Source organism: Neopsephotus bourkii, unplaced genomic scaffold (genome assembly GCF_033783945.1).
Source record: "Neopsephotus bourkii isolate Nb327-2 ecotype Australia unplaced genomic scaffold, CSIRO-AGI_Nbou_v1 NB_272, whole genome shotgun sequence".
Taxonomy (NCBI): domain Eukaryota; kingdom Metazoa; phylum Chordata; class Aves; order Psittaciformes; family Psittacidae; genus Neopsephotus; species Neopsephotus bourkii.
Genome location: NW_026900781.1, coordinates 20,814,255 through 20,825,612, shown reverse-complemented (window position 1 = coordinate 20,825,612; position 11,358 = coordinate 20,814,255). Strand labels below are relative to the sequence as shown.

At 50.3% G+C, this 11,358-nt stretch overlaps 1 protein-coding gene across 1 annotated transcript in view; it reads left to right on the top strand.

Annotated features, from left to right (window-relative positions):
- Positions 1-5,645: 5,645 nt before the first annotated feature.
- The window catches only part of BASP1 (brain abundant membrane attached signal protein 1), a 49,649-nt gene continuing 43,936 nt past the window's right edge, over positions 5,646-11,358 (top strand). The window contains exon 1 of the mRNA XM_061346702.1: positions 5,646-5,865. The gene's annotated coding sequence lies outside the window, so the exon portion shown is untranslated. The remainder of the gene's footprint in view (positions 5,866-11,358) is intronic.

Genomic DNA, 11,358 nt, shown 5'->3' with positions numbered 1-11,358 from the left:
TATAGATGGTCACAGAGAAGCCTGGCATACTTAAATCATAAGGGAGCTTATAGCAGTTGAGCACGTTTGCTTCTTTTGTACATAACCATAAGTCCTTAGGGTAACTTGGTAAGAGACAGAAATAACCCAGATAATTGTACTGTCAGAATAGCAATTATATCCATCTTTGGGAAAACTTGGATACAGACCTCTGTGGAGCAGGGAAGCCTTTAAAAATCAATGACTAGTGCAGGACCTCCTGGCAGGCACATATGCTTTGCATTATAAATTGAGCTGAGGCCAGGGTAAAGCAGGGTTCATAGCCCACATATCCCTACCTGGCTATAGGTACTACCTTTTATGGTATAAACAGAAACACCCAGTAAAACTAGATTTAGCTGTGCACCACCATACAGCCTTGGGTCATTAAGATTAAAATTGTTATCAGAGGCTTGCATCTGTCTTCATGTCAGGACTTAAATTTGGATTGAGGTGTTCCAGTAGAGACTTATAAAAGTCATTTTTAAGATTTTATCAATACTGTTTTATGTGCTTTGCCTACAAATCTGTGAAAAAGTACCTTGTGTCTGCTTATGCTACTGCAATCGAGTTTTGAAATTAATGCGGCTGGGATTTACATTGATGAGGAGAATGATATCCACTGCAAATAGAAAATTTTACATATGTCTTACACTGACATCTTTGATTTTCCCCAGAATAAATGACTCTGTAACTGGGCGAATAAATAATGATTCAGTGTCAAATTACATTTTAGATATTCGTTCTAAAAACTCCTGCAAATGAATAATAATTGTATGATTTTTTTCAAAATGGCATCGCATGGTAAAAGACAAATGTTACTACGAAAATGCTTTCGGGATAAACGGGCTGAGAGGAGGCTCTGTGTACCGGAAACAGCCTTCATTCGCTTAGCCTCGGTACAAGGGAAATGAGGTTTCGCCACCAACCTGGGCAAACTGCTCCCTCTCGTGGTGTGAGGGCGGACATAGAGCAGCAGGCGGCGGTCGAGGTGGGGACAGGCTGCCCCGGGGTAGATGCAGCCCAAGTCGGCAGGAATGGGGAGCCCTGAGCTGGTTGTTACGAGTATGGGTTTGCTGTTGGTTCGTTCTGATAGTGAGTGCGAGGAAGGAGGCATTTCTCTTGCTAGGCTGATTCTGAAAGAGTAAATTGAAAAGACCCCTACTTCCCCAGATTGTGTGCTGCTTATTGATACTGGCTTTTCCTCAGGAAAAAGACCAAACAGCAATCAGACACAGAAATAGAGGTGCTGGGAGATAGGGATGGAAGCACGTTGGCAGGGTGGGAGAAGAGGGGAGGTGGCTGTCTGAGCGCTTTGGACTTGTGCTGTGATAATGCTGAGCTAATAAGATCTGTGGCTTGTGGCTCTGTTGTCAGACCTAACATAATCACAGAGCAAAGAGTTGATTTTTAATCAGAAGAGCAAACTGAACACAAAAGAAAAGGGAAAAAATAAAAAAATTATGATTGGATTTGTTCCCTAAGGGGGAAGATGAAATAATGACAATGGGTGAGACCTGAAAGACAGACAGGGCTAAGCAAAGTTGGGACTGAAAGGTTGAAGCTGTAGGGAAAGGCACCGAGATGGAGTAACTGGCAGGAGGTGATAAGAGGAGCTGGCTAAGAAGAGGGAGGTAGCTTGGGTGTTTGTCACAGCAGAATAACAGTGTGGATGTCAGAAAAGCAGTGAACTGTTACATGACACAGAAAGGCCCAAGCATACTGACATTTCCAGAACACACTGGCTCTCCATCTTTTCACGGACATCCCTGTTCAGTGCTCTTTCTTCTTCCTGATAGCAACCTTTTCTTTCAAGTCCTTCAACATATGAGGAAAAGGTGAGGATACTTTACACACCTTTTGTTATTACAAAGTTGTTCAGAGGTTGCATAGAATCCCCATTTTGGATTAAGTGTATCACATTTATCAAATGAGACATCCAGGTATGTATGATATCTTCATGCATCAAAGTAACTAAAGGGAGCATCTGATGAATTCTGAATTTGAGGGGTGTTGTTAGGAGATGCATAATTTAGCATGTAGGTGTATTTGAAAGAATACCAGCTGGTAAACCATGGTTATCCTCTCAGCCCTCTAGCTGGTGAAAACAGTAAAAGGATCAACACCCTTCTCAAACTGATAGTGGCAATGATTATTTCTGTGCCACTTTTCGTTGTACAGGCTTTCTCAAGCAAAGTCAATAGACACTCAGGAATTCTATTTCTCTGATATATTGGGAGCCCTGTGTAACTTGTCTTTCCTCCATCAAGTCCTCCATCAAGTGCTTGACTCCATGCAGGTGAACATTCATGGCCTAAGCCCACCTTCAAATACAGGCTTAAATACTGGCCTTCCTATTTCTGTCTATTTCACACTGCTTCTGTAGTGGCTGAGCAAATTTACAGAACAGTCCTGACAGTTTAAATGCCATGCCCCTGTGGGCACTGTCCCTGCCCAGCCTAATCTGGAGCTTTCCCAGAGGTTTCCCCATGGTCCAGGACCCATTTATGCCCTCAGACCCTGGCTGAGTTATTATGTGGCCAGGATGCTGGATTTTGCGCTCATCTTGCCTGTCATAGAATCATAGAATCACAGAATCAACTATATTGAAAAAGACCTTTAAGATCATCAAGTCCAACCATTACCCCAGGACTGCCAAGACCACCGCTAAGCCATATATATCACTGAGGGCCTCACCTACATGGTTTTTTAACACTTCCAGGGATGGTGATTCCACCACTGCCCTGGGCAGCCTGTTCCAATGCCTGATCACCCTCTCTGTGAAGAAATGTATCCTAATATCCAGTCTAAACCTCCCCTGGTGCAGTTTGAGGCCATTACCCCTTGTTCTACTGCTTGTTACTTGGGAGAAGAGACTGACCCCTAACTCACTATAACCTCCTTTCACATAGTTGTAGAGAGCGATAAGGTCCCCCCTGAGCCTTCTCCTCTCCAGACTAAACACCCCCACTTCCTTCAGCCTTTCCTCATCAGACTTGTTCTCCAGAACCTTCACCATCTCTGTTGCCCTTCTCTGGACCCACTCCAGCACCTCAGTGCCTCTATTTCAGTGACAGGCGCAGAACTGAACACAGAATTCGAGGTGCAGCCTCATCAGTGCCAAGTACAGGGGGCTGAACCCTGCCCCTGCTGGCCACACTGTTTCTGATACAGGACAGGATGCCGTTGCCCTTCTTGGCTGCCTGGGCACAAGCTGGCTCACTTTCAGTGGCTGTAAATCAGCAGCCCCAGGTCCTTTTCCACCAAGCAGCTTTCCATCCACTCCTCCCTAAGCCTGTAACGTTTCATGGAGTTGTTGTGGCCCAAATGCAGGACCAGACACATGTTGAACCTCATAGCACTGGTGACAGCCCATACATCCAGCCTGTCCCCATCTCTTTGCAGAGCCCTCCTACCCTCCAGCAGATCAACACTCCCACCCAACATGGTGTCGGCTACAAATTTACTGAGGATGTACCCAATCCCCTCGCTCCTCTCCAGCCCTACCTCACAAATACGTGTGGCTCAGGAACAAAAAAAAAACCCTATGGGATGAGGGATTTTCCCCTCTCCACCTTGCAATAGGCCACCGACGGGCAGCGCCGGTGCTTACTGCTCCCTCTGCAGGGATGCTCCTGGGAAAACGGGAGGGCGGACAGCCGCTCGCCCAGGCTGCGCTCAGGGCGGGAGGCCGGGAGGGGTGTGGTGGGGGGATGTTCCTCGGCATCTTCTCTTTTCTTCGATTACCCAATTTAACAGTAAAACGCTGCTTGACTCACAGTGGCACTCGCACCTCCCCATCAGCCCGTTACCGTGATGCGCAGGGGTGTGGCGGTAGGGCTCCGGGGGGTCCCGCCTGCTCTCCCTCCCTCCCTCCCCCAGCTGCGGCAGGGTTCAGCCAGCCGCGCCCCGCGCCTGAAAGGGGGATGGGGGGTGGGATGCTGCATTTAGGCAGATGTGGCATGGCGAGCTGCTGCTCCCCACAGCTGCAGAGCGAGGGTTAAACCGCCGCGGAAACAACGGAGATGCGGAGGATAGTTTAGGGGAGGGGGTGAAGGAGAGGAAAAAGCCGAAGTAAAGGCTGGCATGTGTAGACTTGCACGAAAACATGGGGAATTGTCCCTGCGCTCGCTCCTTCCTTCTCTCCCTCCCTCCACGCACGGGGCCTTTTTGTGACCGTGGGGGTCAGCGGGGGCTCCCGCCGCACTGCCCTCCAGTCCTCGAACCCCACGTCTCCGAGGCGGCGGCTGGATTCTCGGAGTGGCCACGGCTGCATGGGTGTTGTGCGCGGAGCACAGAAATCCTTTTATTGCCCGACAGTTTTCCTACATGGGAATGTATGGGAAGCGTAACTCCTCGCTCCGCACACGGCGTCCCTGCAGCAAGACATCCTCGCCTCCGCGCCCACCCTCTCCACATGCCCTGAGCCCTTTTCGCTCGGTCTCGGTCGAAAATGCAATCCGGGGTTATCCTTATCACGGGACAGCCATGCGTCTCTCACTCGGTCCTTGTCCTCAAATGAATGGGATATATCCTTCATTGTCCCTGTTTAAAGATAGTGCTGCTGGCTCTGAAGCCGCGGCGCAGCCTCACCGCGCCCCTGAGCCGGAGCATCCCCGATGAGATGCCGGCGGGTCCCTTCCACCGGCCTCCCCTGGCAGTGGGGCCCGGAGGGGCTGGGGCGTCGTCCGCCCGGCAGCAGCGGCCGGCCCCGGCAGAGCAACGGCCGCCGCCCGGGAGCAGAGGGCGCCCCAGCCCCGCGCACCGCCAGGCTCCTGCAGCCAGAGCGGCGGGCTGGGCTATGCCCGGCGTCGGAGCTTTAAAACGAGGGAGGTGGGAAGGTGCGGACAGTGCCCTGGGTTGTGGCGGAAGGTGCGGGGGTGCTGTGGCGACCCCAGGGAAGCTTTTGGACGGGTTGTAGTGGGCTGGAGGGTTACCAGACCTGAAGCCCCCAGCGACGTTCAAGCCAGCTCTTCAGCTACAGGAGAGCCTGAGAAAGATCCGTTCTCTTCAGAAACGAGTTGCTTCCCTCTATTTCATTTTCCTTTTGTGTTTAACGTGCAGACGGTCTCCTTAAGCGTGCCCAAAGCATAAACGTCTGGGATTTTTCAATCCCTTCCGCCCATGCCGCCCCTCTCGGCCGGTGAAGCGGGATCCCGCGCCCCCTGAAAGGGCTGCACCTGTAGACAGGCAGCTCTACTTGCCCGTTCCCGCCGCCGCGCAGCTTCCAAGCTCGACCGGGACCGAACCCGCCGCCGCCCCACGGGGCACGGCCCTCCCGCGGCGCGGGTGCCGAGGGTGCCGGAGCGCCCGCTCCCCTCGGGACCGGGAGGTTGTCTTTCCCCTTCCCGGTCCCCATCCTCTCCTAGCCGGCATCCTCCCTGAGAGTGTTTTTAAGGAGGGGGGAGGGCAAGGTGCGTTCTCGGGCCTGGGGGCGATTCTCTCCCTCCCACCCCCCAGTATTTAGAGGCCAATATTTAAAACCTCGGGTCCGTGCGCCCCCTAAGCGCGAGCGCGGAGCAGCGCATCCCCCGCCCGCAAGCCCGGGAAAGGGGGAAAAAATAAATAAATAAGTGCGTGTGGCTTTTGAACTGCCCACAGACTGTCACAGGGAAGGGGGGAGGGAGGGAAAGAGGGAGGGGGAGAGAGCGAGAAATGCAGAGGCAGCAGCCGCGGCAGCGGCGGCATTGCTCCAGCAGGCACTAGTCACTCCGGTCCCGGCGAGCGAGCGGGGGAGCGACGCGGCGCCGAGAGCGAGCGGAGCGGGCTCCGGGCTGCCTGGGACTCTCTTGGTGATACCCCAGCGCGCAGACACACAGAGCGGCGGCACAGGAGAACCACAGCGAGGTAAGCAGCTGTGTATCTATCGCACTTGTGGCATTTTATGCAGCAGACCCCGAGAGCTGCGCGATTTTCATCATTTCTACCCCCTCTCCCCTTGGTGTCTCGGGTGTGGGGGAAGGAGACGTGCGTTTGAACCTGAGAGAGCGGGGAGAGCGGATCGAGGGGCGCCGCCCGCCCGGGCATGCTGCTGCAGGGATATCGCTGCGAGGAGCTGGATTCCTCGAGAGGGAAGGAGGAAGGGAGGGAGGGATGGAGGGAGCCCGCCCGGGACCGACTTCGAGGCACAGATCGGGCTGACGGCTCTGCCCTGGGATTTAAATGCCCGACGAGGATTTCTTGGGGGAGGACGTGGGGCAGCGAGGGGGTGTGCTGGGAATAACCGTGGGTTATATGCCCCATTTCTTTTCGGCACCTCGACTCTGCTTCCAAAGGGAGGCTGCTTAAAAAAATAAATTTAAAAAGGAAAATAAAAATAGAATACCCCCAACCTCGCCACGAAAGGAAGCGCTCGGAGGATGCAACGCACCACGCGAGGAAGATGGCAGGGCGGCTGGCTGGGGGCAGTGGCGGGACTGGGCTCGGTGGGGCGGGCGCCCCGCTGCCGGGAGAGCGGCGGTGCGGTGCAGGGAGCTCGGCGGGCGGGACGCGGTGCGCGGAGGCGCGCAGCCCGCGGTGGAGACGAGGCAAGGCGCGGGGCGGCGTGTGCCCATTGTGGCTGGCAACAATAGGATTGTTCTCTGCGGGGCGGAGGGGAAGGAGTGGGCCCTGACTCCGCCGTAAACGCGTGTGCCCGTTTTAATCCCTGCTCTCGGCTGGGCGTTAGGGCACTATTCTAGGGGCAGGGGCTGCCCACCGGCAGCCACTGCCTCCCCCCCCCACAGCCTCCGCCGGTGCCGCCGCGCTCGCAGCGCCCGGTGCGCCGGTTCATGAATATTCATCGAATGCCGCCCCCCTCTTACCACAGCTCCCCCCGTTTTGCCTCCCCACCACCGAAACAAGCTACACCTCCCCGCGGCATTTTTTCCTTCCTCCTCCCGCCCCGCCTCCGCTGTGCCTCCTTTCCCCACGCACACGCGTGTCTTTGGATCGCGGCTCTGGCCAGGAACTTCCCCGTGCCACGGCTGGGCGCGGCGGCTCACACGGGGGAATGAGAACGGGAGGGGGGGGAGCACACACACGACACGCACCAGACACGCACCCACCCTCCCGCCACACGCGGGTGGAGCCGCTGCCCGCGCCTTTGTCTGTGCCCGGCGCATGCGTGAAGGCGGAGATGGGGCTGGCGGCGGAACAAAGGCGATGCGCTGCGGTGCGCTGCGATCTCCAGTGCGACCCCTCCTGCAACCTCCGCTTAGGCTCTGCCGGGGCTTCACCCGGCCCCGGTGGGGGAAATCGGTCCCTACGCTGAGCCCTGCTTAACCTTGGCACTGGGACCGTGCGCGACATCGGAGCGGACTCCGACGCCCCCTCGCAGCGCAACCCCTACCTCGCCGAGACAAAAATCCGCCCTTTTTGAAGAGGAAAAGGAAGGCGGTGCTGCCCGCCCCACCCGCAGTCGGATTTCGCGCGGGGTGCTCTGCGTGTCCGGGCGGCCTCCTCCTGGAGCATCCCCCTGTGCCGAGGAGGAGCAGCCCTGCAAGAGAAAGATTCATTCATTTATTTATTTATTTAGTGTGTGCGTTAGTGCGACATCTTGAAATCTTTTGTTCGAATCGTTGCATCTCGATGCCGGCTGGCACCGGCGCTCGTTCCTCCTCCTCCCCTTTCCCTTCCCAGCAGATGCTCTTGTCCAGAATTAGGCTATATATTTCTCTTTGAGGGTGTTCACGCATAAGGCTTTTGGAAAAGGGTAATTCTGCAAGCTAACGACTTGTTAGTTTGAAGAGCAGAGGCAACTGGTGTATTTGTCAAGCTGGGGTTAAAGATGACAAAAGAATATTGCAAGAGGGCAATGGATGCAGTGGGCTGTGGGGATGCAGTGGATGCAATGGGAGCAGAGGATAGCAGTGGGGTTTATTGTTTCCCCTCTAGGGTGATGAACATTCGTTGGAAAGCATACATCTCCAAGGCCCCTCCTCTCATGGTGATTACTTGGTATTTCTAGTGTTTCCAATTAAAATCCCTTCTGGAGAAGTGTTGCCATCAGAGCCCTAAAATCTGGCTTAATATCCCCTCTCATGTGCCAGATGTTTGCCAGGCACATCTAGACCTGTGGCCAGGCTTCAAAAGCTGAGGGTTTTTTCCTGTTCCCCATTACAGCAGTGAGGGCGAGGGGTGGGAGTGCCAGACCAGGGCAAGATGCAGCATCTGTTGCTACTGCTGTCTCCAGATACCTTGACCCACACACTCCTTTTGCATTCAGGGGGATTCTGAGAATTTTGGGCAGACCCTCAAAGCTGTAGGGGTGAGGGAACAGGAAGAAGTAAGGACATGACCAAAGGTTTTTCACTTGCTGTCTCTGCTTGCATGAGAAAGAAGCTTTGCTTTGTGATCTTCCTATCTGCTTATTTGGATGCAGTGCATATTTCCTTTTTGTCTTGCTCTTTCAGTTTTAGTGGAGATCACCAGCTCTGGTCTGTGAACAGAATAAACCCAAAGCATTGGGAAACTCATGGTGGCTCTGTCTATTCTTGTATGCTTCATGTATGAAATAGCTGATTGTGTAATTCAGGAAAACGGTATGTGGCTTCCAAAAAGCAATCAAAAAGCAATCAAGCAGCAATTGTTTCTGTTGATACAACCTCTGAGCATATCCAATTAAAATAGAATCAGCATTAAAAGGTAAAACTGGTAAAATTACCCTTCCAGTTATTGCATGAAGCAATGATCAGGTGCTTTTTCTCTTCTTCCCCCCACCCCCTCCCTTTCCATGCTTCTTTGCGTTTGAAATGCAACACCCACTGAAGTAACCTGATGATAAAAGATTGATTTATTTCAGAGAGTGTCATGCCTTCAGAGCATACCCTTTCACTGAGATTATAGATTGTGCACACTCCATAATTTCAGAGCTATCCCTAGAGCAATCTCTAGTCCTTAATTATTTGTGAAGTTTCGATCTCTCTGGAATAAAATCTTGTGTTTGTGCTGCGTTCTGCTGGTGGGTTTGCCCCATGCAGTGAGCCATGAAGTCCTTCAGCAGAACCTCCTGTGTACAGGGTAGCTTCCACCTGAGCAATGGTGAATTCTTTTCTTGTGCAGGCGTCCACCCATGCCCGGACGGGATATACACTGAGGGACAGAAGCTGGTTGCAGGGCAGAAACAGGCCTTCCTGTGAAATCTTGGGAGAGGCTCTGTGTGGCCACGTTTTCAGGCATCCAGCTACTATTGAGCTACTAATTGTTCAGACACTTGCCATTAAAAGCTAATTTTTCACTTATTTTGGAAAGAAGAACTTCAGAATAGTTATTCTTCCTCCTCCTTATGCAAGAAGAGGGTGCTACATGCGTATGTACGCATTTGTGCCCAAATCCCAGGTCTTGATATAGGTCTGCAGGTGTAAATGAAGTGTCCTTGGGTACACTGTGAATTTAAAGGTCAAAATCTGATTTCTTCAAGTCAGAAAACTGGATGCTATTCAAATATCATGAAGAACTGTCAACCAATATTCATGTCCCTTCATTATTACAAGGGTACTGAAGGGCAGGCCATTTTGGAGTACTGTACAGATGTGTAAAGACAGCTTCATAAGCAAAGAAAACTTAGGAGAGGCTTGAGTTGCTTCTGCTGTGTCAATCAGGAATGATAAGAATGAAGTAAGAATTAGAGAAACTGAATGCATTAGAGACTTGAAAATAGAAACCATATGCAGCATAATAGAGTTTTTATGCATCAGTAGGAAACACTTTAAAGATTAAAAAATGCAGGGGAACGAAGGGGGAAAACACTTCATGCAGAATGGAAAGGACTTTAAAATCTTTTCTACAGCATCTTGTATCTCACAGCTGTCTTTCTTAAAAGCATGATGCCAGCTAAGCTTTTTACTATAAGATGGAGAAGTGTGGTTAGTATAAAAATGTAGCTGTTGGTTATTTGATATGAAAATTCATGTTTAAAATAGAAACTGATTGATAGCAACATGATTCCCTAAACATGAAAGATTCCTGACTTGCCAGAATCTGAAAACAAAATCCTTTGACTTTCTTTAGCATACCAATAAATGAAAAGAGATACTGATTCATAACACATGTGGAATGGTCAGGTTTTGCCTGGGAGCAAGATGTGTAGTAATTCCTTCTTAAGTATAGTTAATGGAATTTAACTCCAAGGAAACAGTTTTCCTAATAAAAACCTTCTGTCTAAGGATATAAATCAGAGTCTGATCTCTTTTGATGTGTTTGGTATTGTGTTCTGCAGAATAGAAATTAAGTAGGCTGTATAGCTGATCTGACTTGTTGGGTGTAGGCTGCCAAGAGCCTCACCAGTGCTGTAGCATTGGGAAAGCCACATGCCTTTTAGTCACATGTTGCATAGTTTAGATTTTAGCCTGGTAAGTAGTGGAACTTACGATAATGATCTGCTGATTGAGGGATTTTTTATTTTTGAAGTATTCTTTTTTATTTTTATTTTTTTTTTTAATCTGTAGGAATTTGAATGTCTTTTCAGAAAGTTTAAATTTACGTATGCTGTCCTAGCAATTGATCAGATAGTATGCAGTGGGTGCTTAATGTAAACCATAGGACTGAAGGTAGGAGCTTCTTTTTGATTAGAGACTTCCTCTCCTCACAAAGGATATAAGACTGAATGTGTACTAAGGTTGGGCCTTAACCACCTACCTTTTTGCTACGTATAAGAGTATGTTTATGAATGCTTGCTAATGATTGGCATGAAGGAGATGTGAATGTAGTGTTGAAGCACAGCTTGTTACTCCGGGCAAAAGCCTAGTAACTATAATGGCAAAGCTTCTTCTAGGACTAATTTTAATGACAGAAATCTCTGACTTTACATGCAAAATGGATGCCACTTCTGTTCAAAAAGAAAACCAGGGAGCTGCTGGCCATCTCCTGTTCAATAGTCCTTAAACATTATACAGGATGTAGAGCATAACCCCTGCAAAAGGATAGGATCTGGTTGTAGCTTGTGAATTTATTGTCTGCTATTACTGTTTTCTTTATGTGATTGCTTAGTGAAGGAGGGGCTCATATTCAAAATTACAGCTTGGCCTTTTTAACTGTTTTAGGATTTAGTAGAAAATGATCACATAGCAGGATGCTATAGAAGTGTATCTGCTAGACAAATTTAAGATGACTGCTGAACTATGAAGAAGACATGATGCAAAGTTAGACAAAACAAAGTATGGATCAACAATAATAAATGACTCTCTCATTTAACTACTTTAGAAAAGCACATACAGAACAAATGCAAATAAGGATGTAGAAAACAGTGAAACCCAGTTGAAAACACGTAAGCAACACAGAAGAGTGAAACCATGAGAAACACTTTGGTACATCTGTTTGTCCAAGATAGGCTGGAGCTTAGAATTGCTACATCAGTTTCCT